Raw genomic sequence first — 17,281 nt, forward strand, 5'->3', positions numbered from 1 at the left:
AGGGTTTCAAACTCAAACCCATAGGGAGTTCTAACACTCTCCCCTTCACCCAACTTCTTTCACCAATGGGTGGACCCTCCAAGCCCCCCCCTCTTCCCTAATGGGAAACTGCCAAAGGAAAAAGGTTCTGATTTGAAAAGGAGAAAAGAAAGTGAATATTTCTAACTATGTGTTGGCTTCTATATTTCTTTATTTCGGGTTGATAGAATCGATCTTTTATTAGAACATCAGAGGATTAAATTATCCTTCCAAGCATAGAAGTTAGGAGACATTTTGCGGAACCAACATTTCTATAATATTTATGTTTCTTTGGGAGCAAAATTTAGAAGTCAAGTGCTCTTCTGACCAATCAGGTTTTCTTTTCACTGTCGTGTATGCCTCCAATTCTCTGTCTGATAGAGTGATTCATTATATCTAGTGGGAGAAAGAAAAAAGGTGGACTTCCTCCACTCATTCTACAGAGCATATATGGGATTATGTTATTTTTTATGCAAGAAATAAATTCATAAATGCATGGTGTGCCTTGATTATGCTAGAAATAAGCATCTAGCTATTGTTTGAGATCTCCCACTTGTTGCTTCCCTTCCCTCCCCCTCTTAATGTTGGTGTATCATCCTTTTTCTTTGTTTCTTTTCTTCTTTGTCTTTTGTTCTATCCCTCTGATGGTTGTTTGGTTTCCTTTTTTTAGGGTCTGTAGAAACGTAATCCTAAAAGCATGCAAAAGATAATGGAAAAATAAGAATAAACAATGCACACAGATTTACGAGGTTTGGCAAGATTGCCTATGTCTTTGGTGAAATAAGATTTTGCTTCACTATCAATAGAGAATAAGGTTACAGTGCTTGTCCTCACACCTCTCATTATTGCTTACAGATGAAGTAACTCTCGCTATAAATATAAAAGAAAAACCCTAATACCGAAAAGTAAAAAACTGACCGCAAATAAAAAATTCGTGTGGGCTGCGCCACCCTACACCCTACTACGCAGGGGGGCCTATTGCCCCCCTTGCAACCCCCACTGCATTCTTACCGGCAAGCAGGCCACCGTTCTATCAGGGGGCCTGCACCAGACATCGTACACCAACAAGGGTCTACTTCCCTAGCCAACCCTTTAGATTTCGAACGGATTCATCAATTTTTGAAAACTAAGGATTTTCACCTATCCATTTATATCCCTATATGTGACTTAACATGATGGTGAATATAAATTAGAGCATATATATATATATATATGGTGGAAATAAATTAGAACATATTTATACTTACTAATGTGTGCACTTAATTATTGTCCTATATAAACTTTGGATGGATTGCGGATGTGATTTAAACGTGATTTTCACTTCTTTTTTTTTTTTTAAAATAAATAAGGATGCACAAAATTAACATACCCAGACATAAACAAAAGCACCCCCACCACTCCAAAAAAAAAAAAAAAATGATCCATCCTTCTAATTCCTTTTAACCCCCCAAAAAATCGTTCTAATTCCTTTGAGAAAGACATTAATCCAAATAAAGAGAATATACAGGGTATAGCAAATTGTTGTGGGTCTTCGGATGCAATCTGGTTTAATTTACCATTACCAACACACTTAAATAGATCCCTAGAAGAGACTAGGCACCTAGCCTCCCACGGACGAAGTAAAAATTCTTATCACGTCGATCCCATACTGAGGATAAGTATCTCTGGTAGCACTCTCAACATGTAATAAAGAGACATGTATCAAGAGTTAAGTAATCCCACACCAATCCTTTCTTTCTCATCGAGCCGAGCCTCCAATCTCCCCCTTGATTGATACGAGTAACGGGCTTGAAGCTATTGAAAGTTCTGTACACCGGAGCAAGAGGCAGAGGCGCAGGCCGATGATTCTAGAAGACTTTTGTTCATTGGTTAGTCGTTGTCAATCAGAGTTAGTTATAGCAAGTTGGTCTAATCAATTAGGATTTAGTTACTTGTTAAGGAAAGAATTCTTAAGGTTAAAGGGGTTCAGATTAGAAGGCAGAGAAACTTGTTAGCTTCTATTTTCTCTGTTCTTGGAGGACCACTACCGTCAAAGTAGTGATTTGTGCTACAACTTCTTAGTAATTCATTTCTCTGATTTTTCACTTGCTTGATTCAGAGATCATATCATCTGGTGCTTTGAGTGATCCTCCTGCAATGGCTAAAGGTACCAAATTCCGTCAAATTGAGGAGTCCATCAAGCTTTTATACCAGACTTCTACATCTCACAATGATCGTATTGAATTGTTTCAGACCATTATCTCAGACCAATAGAAATCCATGTCCGATTTGATTCTTCGTCTTACAAACTTGGACAGTCGAGTGGAGCAGGCTCTGCGATTCTTCCACACCTCAAATAATTTCAGTCGGACTATTTTGGCGATGCTTCCCACCATGCAACTCAACATCAACGCCACGCTAAAATCCAGACGCGTTCAATCCATTTAGTCTTTCCCCGTTTCGACGAAGTAGACCCACTCGGCTGGATGTTCAAAGATGAAAGATTCTTTGATTATCATGGTACATCGATGATCAACGCCTACTTATTTCATCCTTTCACACGGATAGTCGGGCACTGCAATGGTTTTAGTGGATGCATCGTAATGGCCAGCTCAATTCTTGGCCTTGTTGGTGTACGATGTCTTATATTCCGTCGCAGTTTAATCCAAAGAGTACTGGTGCAGCACCTAGACAGGCAGGATGGCGGTCCCGCTAATCAGTTAGCGGGCCGTGGGGGTTGCAAGGGGGGCAGGATGCCCCTTACATAACAGGGGGTGTAGGGGTGCTCGAATTTTTTATTTGAGGGCAATTGTGTACTTTCCGGATTAGGGTTTTTTCACTTTCTCTGTAATGCAAGTAATATTGAGAGGTGTGAGGATGAGCGCTGTAACCCTATTCTCCATTGATAGTGAAGCAGGATTAAATATCACCAGGGACGTAGGCAACTTTACCCTTGTAAAATCCATGTGCATTATTGGTTTTTATTTTTTTTATTATCTTCTACATCGTTTTAGGGTTGCGTTTCTACAGGCCTAAGTTCATTCGCGCTCTAGAATTTCATTTTTGGTCCATCTGAGTACCAAGATCATCAAGGCCCCTTGGTGAAACTGACGCAGATCTCTTCAGTCTTTGATTATCAATCTCAGTTTGAAGCTCTTGTGAATCGCACAGTTGATATTTCACCTTCGTTTCTTATTAGCTACTTTGTTTCTGGGTTGCGGGTAGATATTGGAAGTGAGGTTCTTGCGTTCAGTCCCGCTTCTTTGGCCCAAGCTTTTGGGATGGCTAGGGTCCAAAAAGCCAAGTTGCTGGAATCAGCTCATGCCTCTTTCCGACCTACATCATTCAAAGGTATTTTACCTACTCCGCCATTACCTGCCCTTCCTCCTCCTTCGTCAAATCCACAATGAATTCCTATTAGACGTTTGTCATCAGACGAGATGCAGTCGTGTCGCGAGAAGGGTCTTTATTTAAATTGTGATGAGAAATTCAATCCTGGTCAGTGATGCAAGAACCGCCAACTCTTCTTACTTACCTACTCCGATGAAGCTGCTACAGTTGAAATTCTGGTGGATGACCCGTCGATTGTGTCTCAGGATTCTTTCTTGGCAGGCTCATACCCTTCGTCAAGCATTTCGTATCATGCGCTCAACGGTCAGTTGTCACTTACCACCCTTCGATTGCAGGGAACTATTGCGGGATCGTCGATATCTATTCTTGTTGATGGGGGGTAGCACCCATAATTTCCTACAAAACAATGTGGCTGTTCATCTGGGTTTGACGGTCACAGCGTCCCATGAATAATTGTCTTTGCTGAAAATGGAGAATGCTTAATGAGTGACGGCAACATCCAAAATCTACCACTCACCATTGTCAATTATGCTTTTTTGGTCGATTTCTTTGTTCTTCCCTTGTTCGGCGCAAATGTCATATTAGGGGTACAATGGTTGGCTCAGCTCGGACTAGTGGTGTTCGACTATAATAAGTTGACACTGGAGTTTACTCACGGCGACACTCCGATTACATTGGCAGGGGATGCACTTGCAAACCCTTCTTTGTTGCAGCTTCATCAGGTCCGGCGGCTTGTGGTTACAGGGTCTGTTGTTGAACTATATCATCTCTGTATAGTCCATACTCCTTCCCTCACCAACTGTTTGTGATAATGTCGACTTGAGTGATCTTCTTCAATCCTTTTCCTTGGAGTTTGATGTACCACAGGGATTGCCACCATCTAGGCCTAAAGACCATGCCATTCACCTCCAATCTGGTTCCCATACTATCAATGTGAAACCTTACGGGTATCCACATTTTCAAAAATCTGAAATTGAGCGGCTGGTTGCGAAAATGTTGGGCGAAAGATTTATTCGACCAAGCATCAGTCCATTTTCTTCTATTGTCCTCCTTGTCAAGAAGAAGGATGGAACTTGGCCATTTTGTGTCGACTATCGCGCTCTCAATGCCATTACTATCCAAGATCGCTTTCCCATTCCAACAGTAGACGAGATGCTCGAGGAATTACATGGTGCTCAGTTCTTTTCTAAGCTTGACTTACGTGTAGGTTACCATCAGATTTGTGTCCATCTAGAGGATGTTTCGAAGATGGTGTTTCGCACTCATGATGGGCATTTTTAATTTTTGGTAATTCCTTTTGGATTAACAAATGCTCCATCTACATTTCAGGTGACTATGAACTCTATTTTTTTTATACTGTCTACGAAAATTCATGCTTGTATTCTTTGATGACATACTAAATTACAGCCCATCCTGGTCTATTCATTTAGAACACCTCACAAAGGTCCTACAACTCCTGCGCAATAATTCTCTTCATGCCAAGCAATCAAAAGGCTCTTTGGCCAGAAATCAGTGGATTACCTTGATAGATAACTCAAGGTGCTTGCTATGTGGCAGTGGCCACCTCCTCAAACTCTTAAGGATTTGCATGGATTTCTAGGCCTCACTGGTTACTATCAAAGGTTCATTAAGGGGTATGCCCAGCTTACAGCGCCCTTGATAGATTTACTGTGTCATGGTGCTTTCTAATATACGGTCTCTGCAGATTATGACTTCAAAAATTTGCAGAATGTCGTGATTTCAGCGCCTGTTTTGGCATTACCCAACTTCCAAATCCCTTTCACCATTACAACTGAGGCATCGGGTGTTGGCATCGGCGCTGTACTCTCCCAAGGGGGTCATCCGATTGCTTTCTTTAGTAGGAAGCCCTCCTTAAAAATGCAATTCACTTCAACCTATGTTCGAGAGATGTATGCCATCACAGAAGTTGTTACAATTGGTGACAATACTTGTTGGGCCGAAAATTTTACATCCAAACTGATCAGTGCAGCTTGAAATCCCTCACTGATCAAACAATCTAGACTCTGAAACAACTACAATGGTTGTCCAAACTATTGGGTTGTCTTTGAGATTTTGTATTGCCCAGGTAAGGATAATGTCATTGTTGATGCCCTTTCTCAGGTCACATATCAATTCATGGCTATTTCTGGATCGGTATTTGACTTCTTTCCTTAATTGCGCTCCGAGCAACAGAGCAACTCAGAACTTCAGCTCCTCTGTCAACAGTTGATGGCTAATCCTTCTTAATTTCCTGATTATACATTTCAAGAAGGTCTTCTTTATTTTAGGCAATGCCTTGTAGTGCCTTTTGATTCATCTTTTTGTACCAAATTTATGGAAGTATCACACACCGTTGGGTGGCCATGCTGGTTCTTTCGTACGTTTGCTCAGCTGGTTGTAACTTTTTTTGGAAGGGAATGCGGTAGCAACTTAAGCATTTGATAACTCATTTGTTTGGTTTGCCAACAGGTTAAGGTTGTTAACACTTCCCCTGTTGGTCTCCTCCAACCACTTCCAATTTTAGATTAGGTTTGGGAGATATCGCCATGGATTTTTTCACCAAACTACCTATTTCCTATTAGACCACTCTCTAGATCTGACCAATCATCTCATGACCAACAGCCACATGGGAAAGGTGTCACGTAGGCTTTGTTTTGTGATTAGTAATTAGAGTTAGACAGTTGTACCTGTTTAGTTGTAAATCTTCTTTTAATCATTCCTGTAATCTCTTCTTGTAATCTTAATCACATTTTATATATAAAAGAGATTATTTCAGGGGTTTCTCTCATATAAGAGAGAACTCGTCTTCAAATTCTGTCATGGTATCAGAGTAGTAGTAGAGAAAACTTCTCTCGAGCGAAGAAGACAGCAATGGCGAGTTCCAGTGTCTCATTTCCTTATCCAAGCTCCCTGAATGTGGCGAATTTTTTGACAATAAAGCTCACACTGGAAAACTTCCTTCTATGGGAAACACAGGTTCTCTCGCTGATCGAGAGTCAAGATTTGATCGAGTTCGTGAATGGAGTGTCCTTCACCGAATTGAGAGATCAAGAACGCTGATGGGAAGACGCTCGTGAATCCAGACTTTATGTCATGGATTCAGACAGATCGCCTGGTTAAAGCTTGGATCACTGGAACATTATCGGAGGAGGTTCTTGGATTGGTAGTCAGAGTCAAGACGTCCTTCGAGCTATGGAATACTTTGGCCGAAGCTTTTTCCCAAGCCTCAGAAGCTCGTGAGTTTGAGCTTTTATCCAAGCTACACTTTCTCAAGAAGAAAAATTCAATTCCTCTTTCCATCTATTTGATTGATTTCAAGAGAGTTTGTGATCAGCTTAGTTCGATTGGGAAGCCTGTTCCTGATCAGAGGAAGGTGTTTATACTTTTGACAAAACTTGGCTCATCCTATGAGAATTTTGCCACCACAATGTTGAAACCCCCAGTGCCGAGTTACAACGAGCTAATTCCTCTCTTACAAAGTCATGATCTGCGTAACCGAGGTAACAATTCAGAACTTCCTAATTTCCATTAAGCATTTCTTGGAGAAAAGAATGGAAGATTGAATACCAGGCAGAATAGAGGTCGCGGATCTTACTTTTCTTCTCAGGGAGGGAGGCGAAGTTCATTTTCCTCTCGGGGCAGAGGTTTTCCTCAGAATACTAGATCTGATTTCAGCGATGACAAGGAGAATAGAGCTGAACAGGGAAAAACTCAGGTGTTGCATGATAACAGAGGCAATAATTCCTCTCGTTCTATCATTAAGTGCCAGATTTGCCAAAAATTAGGTCATGGGGCTCTGAAATGTTGGGGGAGGTTTGATAATAGCTACCAGCTTGATGACATTCCACAGGCTCTTGCTGCTATGCAATTGAGCGATTCTCAGTACACCGAGTGGTTTCTTGATACCAGTGCTACAGCACACATCACTGATTCCCCAGGTGTTCTTCAAGACTTAACTCCATATCTGAGAAAACACACAATCATGGTAGGAAATGGTGATAGATTACCGATCTCACATATTGGTAAAGGTAAATTAACAATTGGAGGAATATCTTTACCATTGAAGAACATTCTACTAGTACCTTCTATTCAGAAGAGTTTATTGTCAGTTTCCAAACTTACCAGTGAATATCCTTGCTTTTTTGAGTTTAACAAGGATGGTTTTGTGGTCAAGGACCTTCGAACAAAGAGGATTTTTGCATCCGGGTGTAGGCAAGATGGACTCTATGCTTTTGATGCTAATTACTCTGCTGATCCACAACCTGCAGCATACTTCTCTTCCCGTTTTCAGTCCACAACTGAAGACATATGATGTCAAAGGCTTGGTCATCCTCAAAGGAAGATAGTCAATTTTCTTCATAGTAGAGGTTCCACTTCTATTACTAAAGCCTCTGAACATCTGTGTTCAAGTTGTCAACTTAGCAAAAGTACAAAACTTCATTTCATTAGTTCATTTACTAGAAGTTGTGCACCACTTGCTCGTATACATTGTGATTTGTGTGGAAAAGCCCGTGTTGCTAGTGTACAATGTTTCAGATATTATGTTGTTTTTGTCGATGATTTTTCCCAATATACATGGTGGTACCCACTTAAATGAAAATCAGATTTTTTCAAGACTTCTTGGATTTTCAGTGTATGGTAGAACGACAGTTAAATATCAAGATTAAGGAGTTTCAATCAGATGGGGAAGGAGAGTTTTCAGATAAGTCCTTTTTACAACATCTTGCTCACTGTTGTCCGGGTACACCAGAGCAGAATAGCATGGCTGAAAGAAGACATCGTCACATTATAGAGTTGGGACTGGCTATGTTGTATACCTCTTCAGTACCTTATCGGTTTTGGGTAGAAGCATTTTCCACGGCTGTTTTTCTTATCAACCGTCTCCCTTCTACAGTATTGAGAATGGATTGTCCTCTTACTGTTCTACCTGGCAAGAAACAAGATTATTCCATGTTACGGGTGTTTGGTACTCAATGTTATCCTTACTTGCGTGATTATGCACCAAATAAGTTTGCTCCTCGTTCTTTGCCATGCGTGTTTTTGGGCTATAGTGACAAGCATAAGTGTTACCGTTGTCATCATTTTGCTACAGGTCGAGTGTATATTTCTCAACATGTTGTGTTTGATGAACAGTTATTTCCCTTGAAAGTCTCTTCCTCTACCATTGGTATTACTCAACATGAGCTAGCTATTTTAGATTTTGTTTCCTTTAAACATTGGTTGCCTTCATCTCAGTCCCCACTAGATGTTTCTTCAGTATTACCCTCTATTTCTCCTGCTACTAATGTTTGGTTTCCTCAACAAGATGATTCTGCCTCCTATGTTTCTTCCTCTGCTTTGACGTCTACCACCTCAATACCGCCCAGCACTACATTACCTGTTATGGAGCCAACTCGGTTTCTTCCTTTATTTTCAACGGTTGAACTAGCCCATCATGCTATACAGCCCACTTCAATGGACTGTGCTCTTGACCATGCTATGCAGCCCACTTCAGTCGTGGATCATCATCTCGGCCCAATAGGTGGCCCTATTGTGCCTTCTATTGTGCCTCTCTCATTGCATGTTCAGCCTAATTCGATTCCAGAGGCGTTTGATCAGGTGGTTTCTTCCTTACCCACCTCTTCTGCTGTCGTTTAACCATCTTCTACACATTCCATGGTTACGCGTAGTCGAGCTGGGGTTCATAAACCCAATCCCAAATACATGCTAATGGCGTCCTCCATTCCAACAGAGCCCACTTCTATTAAGGCTGCACTTAAGCATTCTAGCTGGAAGTCTACAATGTATGATGAAATGCATGCTCTTGCCCAAAATCAGACCTGGACTTTAGTACCACGTACCCCCTCCATGAATGTAGTTGGCTGTAAATGGGTTTTTAAAACCAAACTTCATGCTGATGGTTCCTTGGAATGCCTTAAAGCACGACTTGTAGTGAAGGGTTTTAATCAGCGGGAGGGTGTTGATTTTCTTGAGACTTTTAGTCCGGTCATTAAACCAGGGTCAATTTGATTGGTTCTTACAATTGCTACTGTGTTACGTTGGCCTGTTCGACAGCTTGATGTGAAGAATGCCTTTCTTCATGGGTATTTAGATACCCCAGTATACATGAGTCAGCCATTGGGCTTCATTGATTCCAATTAGCCGAATGCCATGTGTTGTTTACAATGGGCATTGTATGGTCTTCGTCAAGCGCCTCGTGCTTGGTTTGACCGATTTAGCATTTTTTTCCTCTCATTTGGGTTTTTCTGCAGCACCTCTAACTCCTCTATGTTTGTATATCGATGCCATGGTCGGGTTTTAGTTCTTCTTCTTTATGTTGATGATATTTTCCTTATAGGGAATGACTCCATTTTTTTGGATTCATTTGTGGTTATTCTCGGTACTCGGTTTGCCATGAAGGATTTGGGTTCCTTACATTATTTTCTGGGAGTTGAGGTTACTTCCACCTCTACAGGGTTGTTTCTTTCCTAGTCCAAGTATGCCCAAGATATCTTGCGGCGTGCTCATATGGCTGATATAAAATCAACTTCAACCCCTATAGTGCTTCAAACCGATATGACTGATACTATGCCTTTCTCTGATAGTACTCTATTTCGGAGCATTGTTGGTGCCTTCCAATATCTTACCATGACTAGGCCTGATCTCTCTTATGCCATGAACTCTGTGTGTCAATATATGCATGCTCCAACTATTGTCCATTTTGTTATGGTTAAACGAATTCTTCATTATGTCCGTGGTACTTTAGATGTTGGGATACGGATTCTACATGATAGCTCTCTTGATTTGTTTGCCTTTTCTGACTCTAATTGGGTTGGGTGTCCTATTACCCGTCGTTCAACTATGGGTTTTTGTATCTTTCTTGGAGCTAATTGTATTTCTTGGAGTGCTAAGAAGCAGCCTACTGTTGCAAGGTCGAGAACTGAGGCGGAGTATCGTGCCATGGCTTCTACAATAGCTGAATTGTCTTGGTTGTCTTTTCTCCTTCGTGATCTTGGTGTCTCTCAGCCGCTGCCTGCCCTACTGTTTTGTGATAACCTGAGTGCCCTTCGCATGACGGTTAACCCTGTCTTTCATGCTCGTATGAAGCATATAGAGATCGACTATCACTTTGTTCGTGAGAAGGTCGCCCTCGGTTCTCTGATCACTCGTTTTGTTCCATCCTCTCAGCAGTTGGCTGATGCCTTTACTAAGCCGTTAGCTCACCGAGTGTTTCATGACATCTATGTCAAACTTGGTCTATGCCTTCATCACTAGTCTAGTTTTAGGGGGGATATTAGACCACTCTCTAGATCTGACCAATCATCTCATGACCAACAGCCACATGGGCAAGGTATCACGTAGGCTTTGTTTTGTGATTAGTAATTAGAGTTAGATAGTTGTACCTATTTAGTTGTAAATCTTCTTTCAATCATTCTTGTAATCTCTTCTTGTAATCTTAATCACATTTTATATATAAAAGAGATTATTTCAGGGGTTTCTCTCATATAAGAGAGAACTCATCTTCAAACTCTGTCAATTCCAATGGCAAATTGGCAATTCTGGTGGTGGTTGATCGATTCACCAAGTATGCCCATTTTTGTGCTCTTTCTTCTTTCTTCACAAGTGTTATGGTTGCTGATTTTTTTTTTTTATCTCAGACATAATCAAACTACATGGATTTCTCCTTACCATTGTAAGTGATCCCGACCCTCTTTTCGTCAGCTCATTTTGGAGAGAGTTGTTTCGTCTACAGGGGACGAAATTGGCTATGAGTAGTGCCTACCATCCTCAGTCATATGGTCAGTCTTCAATAGGTGTTTGGCAACATATCTTTGGAGCTTTCTTTTTTTATGAACCTAAGCATTGGGCTACATGGGCCAAGTTGTAATACAGTACGCCATTTCATTATGCTGCAAGGATGACCCCATTTTAGGCCTTGTATGGTCGTCCTTCACCTGTGTTGGCTAGATATATTGGTGGTTCCTCTTCTAACGCGGCTGTGGATCAGGAGTTGCAACTTAGAGATACGATTTTTTGCTCACTCCGTTTGAATTTGCTTCATGCACAAACTTGTATGAAGTCCCAGGCTGATAAGCACCGGGTGGATAAGCAGTATACTGTGGGTGATTAGGTATTTATCAAATTGCAGCCATATCATCAACATTCTGTCGCTTTGTGTTTCAATCAGAAGCTGAGCCATCATTTTTTTGGTCCATTTCAAGTCTTAGAACGTATTGGGCTAGTAGCGTATCGCTTGGCACTACCAGAGACATCACAGATACACCCTATATTCCATGTTTCCATTCTCAAAAAGTGTGTTGGTTCACCTGAGGAACAAACTATTCTGATTCCATTGCTTGGTTCTGACTTAGCTAATGTACCTCAACCACTAGTAGTCCACAACTATAAACACCAACAACAGCAAGGACAATGGATACCCCATGCCTTGATTCAATAGGATAGCTTGCCTCTTGAGGATGCTACTTGGGTTGATGTCTCTACATTGTGTTGGCTCTATCCCCACTTGAACCTTGAGGACAAGGTTCTTTCCGATGGTGGTGGTATTGATACGAGTAATGGGCTTGAAACTATTGGAAGTTCTGTACATCGGGGCAAGAGGCAGAGGCACAGACCGATGATTCTAAAAGACTTTGTATAGCAATAAATTGTTAATTGGATAGTCGTTGTCAGTCAGTTAGAGTTAGTTACAACAAGTTGGTCTAGTCACTTAGGAGTTTGTTAGTTGTTATGGAAAGAATTATTAAGATTAGAGGGGTTCAGATCAAAAGGCAGAGAAACTTGTTAGCTTCTATCTTCTCTGTTCTTAGAGGACCACTACTCTCGAAGTAGTGATTTGTACTACAACTTCTTGGTAATTCATTTTTCAGATTTCACTTGCTTGATTCAGAGATCATATCATTTATCCTCTTCATTCTAGACTCTCTCCCCGTCATCCAATTTTACCACCAATTGGTGGACCCTTCACTCCCCCCCCCCCAACTCACCATTTAAAACTCTTCCCTTGATGTCTTAATTAATTTTTCTTCTTCTATATTGGAGTCCCATTCTTTTCCCCAACATAGATCGAGTACATTCTACAATTCCCCTCAGTAAAATGACTGTAGGTAGCCATTTGGCCCCTTAATGGTAAAGTGCCAAAGGAAAAAGGTTCTGGTTCGAAAAGGAGAAAAGAAACTTAGTGAATATTTCTAGCTAGTTCTTTTGAACCCATTGTGTTGGCTTCTGATAGGATTTAAAATGTAATCGCAAGCGTACAGATCAGTGTAGTTATGGGTCGAACACAGGGAGAGCAACCACTTTATTTTTGGTTTCTTTTAATAATGCGAAAGTGAACCGATTAATGGTTGTGATCTAATTCTAACTACTGTCCAAAACATATGTATCTAAAATAACGTCTTAACCATCCGTAATCTACCAATTTAAATACAAAAGCCATGCAATTAAAATTAGATAAATAAATAACTGAAAATAAACAACCCACACAATTAAAAAGCAATGAAAAAAGAAAGGTGATAAAGCTAGAGAGAGGTTCACAAGTAGGTTTCTCTACTTAGCCTGAGGGATGCATCATAATATAAGCTTCCCTACTTGACCAGAGAGTCACTCTTATAATGATTACTCTACTTGGTTTTAGGGAAAGGGAGACAATTAAAATAAAAAAAATAAAATGATGGTTCTATGGCTTGGAGGGGCAAAGCCAACATATACACTAGCCATGAACCTTGGGGGAAAGGGAAAGTAATAATCTAATGACTGAAATAAAAATCCTAAATTAAGAAAGAAAGGGTAGTCAAAAGAGGGAATGAGAGGGGGGAGAGAAGACTATTGAAGAAGCCTACCTACCTGAATCAATGCTTGAACTTAAAAGCTTGGGTGATTTGAGATACTGCCAACTCTAAAAATCAGATCTGGAATGAACCAAATCTGAAATTTCTAGGCTTGGAGAAAACAAATCTTGAAAAAAAAACTGAACTTGAAAAAAAAAAGATGCTCCACGACTCGTGATCTTGTCACCTAGATCTAAGCCTAGAACTATAAATTTAAAAAATTTCAACTCAATTGCATAAATTATAAACATAAAAGGCTAAATAAAAATAAAAGAGTGCTTGCATTAATTGAAATAAAAAGCTATTACAAAAGTGATTAAAGCAAAAATAAAGAAGAACTAAAACTAAAGAGAGTGAGAGAGGGAGAGAGGCAGAGAGGGAGAGAGAGAGAAGAGAACTAAGCATAAACTAAAAAGTAAAATAAGGGGAATTATCCTTCTAGGAGGAGGGAGGAAGGGGCTTTTATAGGGCTTTGGTCTTGCCTCCTTCATTCTATAAGTCTTCTTTAAGAAAAGAAAGAAAATAAAATTAAATTAAATCTTAGTAAAAATCCTCATTCTCTGAGATATTGTGTGAGGAAAGAGAAAATCTGTTTTCAAAATTAACAAATTCTATTCCTTCCTTGCAATATTAATTAATATCTTATAATCTTGACTAAATCAAAAAGGAATCTCTGCACAGCATCTTCAAGATCTTGTGAGGTGGCAGGGAGAGAGAATAATCTTTAGGATTTTGTAAGAGAGAGGATGGGGTACTAATGAGGGGTCCCACCTTTGGACAAGTTAATTCAAGCTTGGACCGGTTATTGATTCATTTTAAGCACTTTCTCTTGTAGACTTGAAAACTAAAAAAAAAAAAAAAACAAGAAAAACAGAAGTAGTACTATCCAAAGTGGGGCAAAATGTACACTTATATCCCTAAGATTTCATACATTATTGTGCTCATCAGCTTCTATATTACTTTATTTTAGGTTGATGGAATCTATCTTTTCAGAATATCAAAGGATTAAATTACCCTTCCAAGCATACAAAAGTTAGGAGACATTTGCAGAACAAACATTTCAATGTTTATGTTTCTTTGGGAACAAAATTTAGAAGTTAAGTGCTCTTCTGAGCAATTAGGTTTTCATTTTTGGTATCGTGTATGCTTTCAATTCTCTGTCTGATAAAGTGATTCATCATATCTAGTGGGAGAAAACAAAAGAAGATGAATTTTCCCCACTCATTCTTCTAAACTTATCTAGGATTATATTACTTTTGGTGTGAGAAATAAATGTGCAGTGTGCCTTGACTCTGCTAGAAACAAACATCTAACTATTATTTGAGATATACCTCTTGTTGCTCCCCCCCTCCCCACTCTTAATTCAGTGTATCATCCTAATAGCACATGCACGCTTGGCACCTAATTCATATCACATGTGATATGGATTCCTCTAGCATATTGAATTCTTATCACATGTGATATGGATTCCTCTTATATGGAAAATTTTGTTCTTGTTAAGGTTGGACTCTAAATGGACTCCTACCATTAATGTCTTCATATAGTGACTGATTGGGATCGATCTCTTCCATGTAAATCTTCTATGACTAGGGTTACCTACTTCTATATATTGTAATTTTCAGATCATTAATAACATTAGTCAGAATTCTCTGCATTATCATGGTATCAGAGTCATTCGCCAACACCCTCTAACAACCCTAGTCTCTTTTCTCTTCTCTTATCATTTCCTTGATAGCCACGACATTCGATCCTACCCCTCCTTCCACTGCCATTGTCCCTACAACTCCTACTGCTCAGCTGCTCAACACTTTATCTCTCTCAAGTTGACATCTAAGAACTTCATCTTTTGAAAGACTTAGATTGTTCCCTTTCTCAAAAGTCAGAAGCTCCATCGCTTTGCTGATGGCACTCACCCCTGCCCCATTGATCCTGCTGAAGCCGTCCTCTGGCAAGACCAAGATGCTATCATCATGAGCCTCCTTATCGCATCTCTCTCTGAAGAATCCTTCCCACTTATATTTGGAAAACCTACTAGTAAGGCGATTTGGGATGCCTTACACGCCTCCTATGGATCCTCATCCACCACTCGGCTTCTTTCACTTAACATGGGCCTCCAAAAGTTGGTTCACACCTCTAGAGAATCTGTCACTTCCTTCAACGTACAAAAGCCCATGCCGATGAATTAACTACAGTAGGAGCTTGCTCTTGAGGATTTCAATCTTCAAATATTCCATACACTGCGCTAAGACCTGCAGGATGTCGTTCCCATGCTCATTGCTTGGCCTGATCCAGTTCCTTTTCCTGAGCTTCAAAGCTTACTGATCAGCCATGAGTATCTATACTCAAGGACGGCTAGCAAGACTGACTCCCGTGATCCAACACCGTCTCCAGAGGCTCACCTCTCTCAAACTGACACCTTATCTATTGGCACCACCAATTCAGGTCATGGCGCAGGGAGGGGTCATAGTGGATGTGGTCAAGGCGGGTGTGGTCATAGCAGTCGTAATAATCTCTATTGTTCTATTTGTCAGCACACCAACCATATTGCAGCCAACCACTTTTATCGACCCTCCGTTCCCACTCAAACCTATCAAACCCATACCAACGAAAATAAGATCTAATGAAAATAAGATCTAATGGAAACAGAATATGAAAGGGGGAGAGACCTAAAGACTGATGGTTGTAAATAGTCCTTCCCATACTGGTTATCGTTGTCTTGATCCCCATACCAATAGAATCTATGTAGCTCGGCATGTTCACTTTGATGAGAATGATCAGTTCCCCTTCACCACTCTTAACCTACCCCACCACCACCACCCCTCCCCCTTCGGCCTCTCCTTGGCCTCAGCTTCAGTACACCTATCACCACATCCATTGCACACATCGCCTCTCACAGCTACATGGGCTCCTCCCAAATCATCCCCACTCGTCCTAACACAACCCAGGCCTACCCCCGTCCATCCTCCTTTCCCAATGCCTACTAAACCTACCCCACCTTTATCGCCTATTGGACCGTCATCTACCTCTCTCATCCTACGCTTTCGGTCTATGGTAGAATTATATGCTCCCCACATTCTACGCCAATCTCTAATCCACCCCCACCTTGTGGTCTTCAAATCGTGACCATACCACCGCTACCCCCTCCTCCAAACTGTACCCACACCATGACCCTTCGTCCTCGCCCTCATGCCCTCATCGCCTCCCCTATCACTGAACCCACAAGCTTCACCTAAGCCTCCAAATTTCCTATATGGGTGCACTGCTATGGTAGAAGATTTCACTACACTACTCCACAATGGTACATGGTCGTAGGTTCTATAATCTCCCTCTATGAATCTTGTTGGTTGTAAATGGGTCTTCCGCATCAAATGGAAGGTTGATAGTGCACTTGAGTGCTACAAAGCGTGCCTTGTTGCTAAAGGTTTCCATCAACATCATGGCTTTGATTACATAAAGATTTTGTGCCCGTTAAATCCGGTACCATTCATATAGTGCTTGTTATTGCAGTATCTCAAGGTTGGCATGTTTGTTAGCTAGACGTACACAATGCCTTCTTACACGGTGTTCTCTTTGAGAAAGTGTTTATCGTCCAGCCACCAAGCTGTGAGGATAGTTCCAAACTGAACCATGTGTGCAAGTTTCGCCGCTCTCCTTATGGCCTCAAATAGGCCACACGAGCATGGTTCTCTTGGCTATCTCAGTACCTCATCGGTTTGGGATTTTGCGCTTCTCGCACTGATCCTAGCCTATTTATTTATTGTCAAGACTTAATCACAATGTATGTCCTAGTGTATTTTGATGACATTTTGGTTACCATTAACTCGTGAGCACAAGTTTTCTCTCTATTACAAAATCTTGGAAAGGAGTTCTCTATCCAGGATCTTGGGCTCCTCTAATTTGTTTCTTGGTATATAGGCAATTGCTCAGCCTAATGGCTTACTTCTATCTCATTATAGGTTATTGGTGGCCTACTGCAGTCCTCTGGCATGGTCGACTGCAAGCCTGTTAAAACTCCCATGGCCACCACTCTCAAACCATCGGGCTTAGGGGGTGCTTCCCTCTATAGGTCGGTTGTGGTTGCTCTTCACTATGTTACCCTGGATTGT

The 17,281-nt window shown here is 40.9% G+C and overlaps 1 long non-coding RNA gene across 1 annotated transcript; it reads left to right on the forward strand.

Moving 5' to 3' along the window:
• The first annotated feature begins 3,168 nt into the window (after window positions 1-3,168).
• LOC122069341 lies at window positions 3,169-6,650 on the forward strand. The gene is made up of 2 exons (XR_006137438.1): window positions 3,169-4,677; window positions 5,470-6,650. It is a non-coding gene; the product is annotated as an uncharacterized LOC122069341 (long non-coding RNA).
• The last annotated feature ends 10,631 nt before the right edge of the window (window positions 6,651-17,281 follow it).

The sequence above is a fragment of the Macadamia integrifolia genome, unplaced genomic scaffold (assembly GCF_013358625.1).
Source record: "Macadamia integrifolia cultivar HAES 741 unplaced genomic scaffold, SCU_Mint_v3 scaffold585, whole genome shotgun sequence".
NCBI classification, from domain to species: Eukaryota; Viridiplantae; Streptophyta; class Magnoliopsida; order Proteales; family Proteaceae; genus Macadamia; species Macadamia integrifolia.